Source organism: Gavialis gangeticus, unplaced genomic scaffold (genome assembly GCF_001723915.1).
Source record: "Gavialis gangeticus isolate Ggan-Ray unplaced genomic scaffold, GavGan_comp1, whole genome shotgun sequence".
Classification (NCBI taxonomy): domain Eukaryota; kingdom Metazoa; phylum Chordata; order Crocodylia; family Gavialidae; genus Gavialis; species Gavialis gangeticus.
Window position 1 is genome coordinate 19,958,817 of NW_017729015.1, and position 6,000 is coordinate 19,964,816.

Sequence of the window (6,000 nt, forward strand, 5' to 3'; positions counted from 1 at the left end):
ATTACAAATATTAAATATTTAAGCGTATCAAGAATCCTCCTTGCATTCCCTCTGTGTTGAATGTACCTTTCCACCACTCCAAACAAAAAAAAAAAGCTGAAAGGGGAGACGCAGCTTGGAGAAACTTAGTCTAATGCCAGCTAACAGTCAGCTCAACCCACAGCTTTTCCCCCTGCACAAACAGCATGCAGTACACACCACAAATGTTTTCCCAAATAGTTTCTCATACTCTGAAACATGTCAAAAGAAAATCCCCCCAAACCGTTATTTCACAGCCAACTTTTTCTGTAGGCATTTCACATTCCTCAGAGCTCTTTACACACAAAAAAAAGGCAAGAGAAGAGAGCGACAGGGAAACATAATGGGGGAGAGTGTATGTGTGAGTGAACAAGCCAGTACCACCCCCAGCCTCTCGCTCTCGGTGAAAGCAGAAAACAGCAGGCAAAGAGGAGAGATGCTTCTGCGCTTGTGGCACCCGCTGGAGCCCAATTAAATTCAGTGGCTCCCAGGCATTCCCAGGGGCCTGCTCATGATTTATCCAAATGGATCCAGTCCCTGAACACTTCTGAGGCTTTAGAACAAAATCGTGCTTCTCTGTTGCACTTTTGGAAAAGAAAATAAGGAAAAAAAGGCTAGTCTGTGCATTTAGAAAAACCCAGACCCTGACCGAGCAGCTGAGCACCAAACCAGTCAGTCTGCTCCGTTACGGAGCTTCAGAGAAACTTTCTAATACCACATAAAGAAATGACTATAGAGGGGTGTCCTAAGTCACGTTGAAATGAATGACTTGTACCAGTTGTTCAAGGGTTTGAAGTCATGTTCAGTCCTAATTTTCTGTACAGCTCTGTCACAGTATCTCCGCACCTTCTAGGAATGAATGTAAGGACAGATGTAGTGTGTCCCGGGCAACTGCATCTCCATCTCCATCCTCCTCAGCAGAAGCTGAGGACCGCTAGCCACATTCAGCCCAGCCTGAGAGACCTGCCCAAGACGCTGGGAGAATATTCAGCCATCAGCTTGTGCCGAGCTCGGTGCTGCCACTATTTTATATCTGGGCTGCTAGGAACAACAGGAGGATTCACAACGTAATTTAGACAGGAACCTTGAGAAAGCAAACCCGTTTTCAAGTGCAGCTCCTGAACCTGCACCCACCAACACACGTCCGGGTGTGCAAGCACCTTGTGCATTAAAAAAATCAGGTAGCGAGGTGTCCAGCCACTCCGCCTTCTTATGAAAATGCTGTTGTACATTCAAAGGTTTTTACAGACGTTAACTTTGAGGTGGATTTTACAAGATTTTTAGGGAGTCTTTTGGGAAACAAAACCTGATTCTGTACTTGGTGTTTGAGATTCTTTTGCTTTGAGGAGCTAAGTTGTTTCATGTTTCTAAAATACTCAGATGTACATGATGTGTGCCCTGCAATGCTCTTGCATTCAAATAGACCCTCTAAAAGACCAAGATGATATTTGCAGGCCTTTCAGGGACTACGTAGACTTGAATAGCCACAAATGAATGCTGTACTGGTTTGGAATTGGGACAGGCACAAATACAAGCAAATAGGAGAACGTTGTTTGGCAAAAAAGAGGTTTCCAAACTCACAAGGTTCTTCTTTTCTCTTTTCTCACTCTATCCTAAGTGCCTTTCCCTGGAGAGAAACAGACTTTGCAGCAATTCAGTTCTTTCATTGCTCTCACCAGGATTCAGAACAACTTCTCTCAATTAATATACTTTATTGGGTTTGATGGGACAGAAGGGAACAAGATTTGTTGGTTGTTGTTCTTAATTCTGTGGGGAGCTAGGGAAGATGCAGTGCTTTTCAATATATCTGCAGACGGCACAAGCTAATTTAGCTTAAAGACAGCACAAGATGACTGTGAGAAACTTCAGGTCAAGAGACCTACCCAGATTAGGGGCGCATCTACATGTTCATGAATGTGCTTTAGGTAATGCACATTAAATCTAGTACCTCCGTTGTGAGGTACTAGAAAAAGGTGCATTAGCCTATTTTAATGGGCAATAGCTAAATAGCACGTTTTTGTGATGCTTTAATGCACCTTAAAATAAGCTAATGCACATTAAAGTGGACATGTAGATGTGCCCTAGGTGACTAGATAACATGATGACTTAAGTTTAGAAATGCAAAGACCTGGTGGTTAAAAGGAATAATTGTTAAAGACTCACGCATATTCCTAAATTAGTGAATTCTAAATTAGAGATAAACCAATACTGTGTAAGGATAAAAGGGACAATTGTAATCTCTCTTGTTTAAACTAGAAAGGATCTTTCAGGGCTCTCTCCAAAATAAGGGATACCCAGACTGGAACAAGCACATGGAAAATGGACGCAGCCTTTTCCAGCCCTGGAGTCAGGAACGAATGTTTTAAGCAGAACTGGACCCAGCAAAAGACACGAGGAACGTTCTGCCTAATCGTATCCCTGTCTTCTCTGCCGGTTACTTTACTGACCTCAGAGATTACTGAGAAAATCCCAGAACAAAGCACTGTGCAGTCATAGAGCCAAAAGAGCAAACAGGAAATTCAGCAATAAATTTTAAACAGCCAAGGAAGGCACTTGGCACACCTAAGAGAAACTAAAGGCAAAACAACTCAGAAGGCAGGAACAACTGTTAGCAAATATACTTATGGGATAAACGCACACATCTCTAGTGGCAGTATGCAAGCAGCAAGGTGGTGTCACTACAAAGTGACGAGCATTCAAAGCAGAATCCTTTGCACTTTAGCGTATTAAATATAGAATCAGATGGCTTAAAGGTACTATTTCCAGTCCCTTTGATGAACACTTGGCCCTGTTGTCCTACACGGAGAATTGTAGACACTCCAAGCAATGAAGAGTTTCCCATGTGTGTGCTGCAATATGTCTCTCAGTGTGTGTATATATATATATATATAGACAGAGAGAGAGAGAGCACAAGCCATCATCAAAATCAACAAAAATTAAATATTTCTGATTTACTTTTTCAGGGCTTTTTTTCCCCAGTGAGCAGGTGGCATGTGAGTCATCATCTCTCTCACTGAAATTATCACCGTGGTTTCATTTGTAGTCCAAAATCCACTAGTGTTTTGTTCTCTCTTTCTCTTCAGACCTGCTTCTGCCTTTGCTGCAATAAATCCAGATGTGTGCATGCATTAACAATTTATAAAATTACTGAATTATGCTGTGTTCCAGGATGTGTACCATGAGTTATACCCTGCAAGAAACATGAATTTGAAAAATGTACAGTTGGTTCAGTGTGCTGCAGCAGTAGTCACATGCCTTTTGACCTTTTCTCACCTTTGCTTTTATATGGTTATGTTGATTTTCTGTGCAATTAATCTGAAACCTCAATAACTTATTCCCTAACCTTTGTTGGAGGGTGTGTGTTGTTATAAAGAGGAGCACATGACACCGACGCTGTTCAGAACAAGTTCTTGGAAGCACTGGGTGAATAGGAATGGCAATAATTGCAGAGGTGTGGTACTGCTGTGTTTACATCCTGCCTTTCTGGAGGTGGGTAACCAAGTTTAACAAACACAACAAGAAAAAGGTGGTGTCTGCTCTACACAGCTTAACATGGACGTTTTCACGAGCATCACATTGCATCCAAAACCAACTAACCATCTCTAGTATCTGGTGTTTCTGAGGATGAGTGAGGAAGTTGAATGCTTTTTGTCCCAGTGTGAAAGTCCTTTGTTGAAATTTAGGCAGGGCAAGATCGGTGCCTGCATCTTGAATTTTGATTCATTCATTTTGTAAGTCCCATACATAAGACCTTGGCCTTCTGGGTAAAAATCTTAGGTCCTGCAGTGGACACAGCTGGGGTAAATGCAATGAATACTCCATTCACTATTTACCCCAGCTGTGTCCACTGTAGGACCTATGGCAGAGGATGCTGTAGGCTCACCCTGGCCCCGACCCTCAACTCCTTCAAAGTGGGGCCCCCACTACAGAAAGGATGTGGATGAACTGGAGAAAGCCCAGTGGAGAGCAACAGAAATGGTTGTGGGGCTGGGGGACAGGACTGGTGAGGGGAGGCCAAGGGAACTGGGCTGATTTAGTCTGGGGAAGAGAAGACCGAGAGGGATTGAATAACAGCCTTCACCTCCCTGCAGGGGGGCTGCAAAGAGGATGGAGCTGGGCTGTTCTCCATGGGGGCAGATGACAGGACAAGGAGCAATGGGCTCAGGCTGCAGCAAGGGAAGCTGAGGTTGGATATTATTAACTCTCTCAGTAGGAGGGTGGTGAAGCACTGGAACAGGTTACCCAGAGAGATGGTGGCATCTCCATCCTTGGAGGTTTATAGGACTTGGGTAGACAAAGCCTTGGCTGAGATGATGTCGTTGGGGCTGGTCCTGCTTGGAGCTGGAGGTTGCACTAGATGTGACCTCCTGAGGTCCCTTCCAACTCTCATTTTCTATGATTGTATGAAAGTAGGGCTATTTTACTTTATACTGGTGTGTGATGACCCCCTAACGGGCTGTTATGCTGGCCAGGGATCTTCTGGGGGAGGCACCCGTCCAGTCACACTCACTGTGCAGGGCTGTTCAGTCCGCTCTGTGCATCGCCAGGGCACTGGATCATGAAGCAAGTGGGTCAGACAGGGCCATGGTACAGGTCCAGAGGGTCTACTGTGCATTTTGTTCTGCCTGGTTAAGTTTGAATAAGGGAGTCCAAGACAATGTCTGTTATGCAAAGGGGACATGGGCAGCCTGACCAAACAGCCTAGAGCCAGAAGTTAGGGGATCAGGAATAGGCAGGTCGGGTCTGTCATGGACCAAGATGTAGGTAGATGGTCTCAGTGGGTAGAGCCATGAGCCAGGAGGGCCAGAAACAGGAGGCTGGGATCCAGAACCATGTCACTAGCCAGGGGTTGTGGAGCAAGCAGCCATAGGGACCAGGATGTGGGCCATCGCCAACCTAAGCGATCAGAAGACAGGGGTCAGGAGCAAAGGGGCCTGGGCTCGAGTCTGGAGTAGAGGCAGCGGGCAAGAAACAGGAACGGGGATTGAGTCAGAAGCCAGCAAGCAGGAACTAGAAAAGTCGGAGTCAAGCCCAAGGGGAGATGGAGGGGTGTTTGCTGGTCAGTGGAGGGACTGCTGGAGCCATGCTCGTGCAGGTAAGGGGCCAGCTGGAAGCAGTGAGGCCATTAGGAGCCAGGCTCACTCAACTCATCAAGTCCAGCTGGGGCTAATCAGCCCCTCCGCTGCCCTGACTCCGAACAGCCGGGGAGCAAGGGAAGCCAGAAGAAACACAAGTACTTTCCATCCCTCTTCTTGTCTCTGTCGACGGTGGTAAGGTATTTCTTTCCCCACAGTCTTAGAATACCCTTGCATTAGAAAATGAGGGTTGGAAGGCACATCACATCTAGTCCAACCACCTGCTCCAAGCAGGACCAGCCCCAGCTACATCATCCCAGACGAGGCTTTGTCTACCCTGGTCTTCAAAACCTCCAAGGATGGGGACTGCACCACCTCTCCTGGTAAGCTGTTCCTATCTTCCTAGTGAGAAAATACTTCCTAATATCTAACCGACACTTCCCTTGCAGTGAGCAGTGGTGGGGGCAGCTGGTACCTGCATGAGTGTTGTTGCTGTTGGTGAAAGTTGTGTCCTGAGGAAGCAGAGAAGGATCTTGTTCATGGGGCGGCGGGTGCTTGGGGAGAGAGGCAGTACCGCTGTCTTCTGTCGTTGCAGGGGTGGGAGGGAATTCCTTGCCATAGTGGCCGCTCCGATGTGTGCCAAAACACCACCCTTTCTTTGGCTTTAAATTTCCTTTTATGACATCTACGGGTCGGCATAAAGTACAGTTCAAAATTAATGGAGTCCTGCAGCAATTGCCCTAAAGCCAAACACCTTCTCGGGTCTTAAAAACCTCTCTGCGTTTTGAAATGTCTCTTTAGTGTGATTTGGGCCACTTACCACATGAAACCTTGGCTTTACTAAAAGCCACATTCATTAACAAAGCAGTGACTTTTATTCTATTGATTAAAAAAAAAAAAAAAAAAA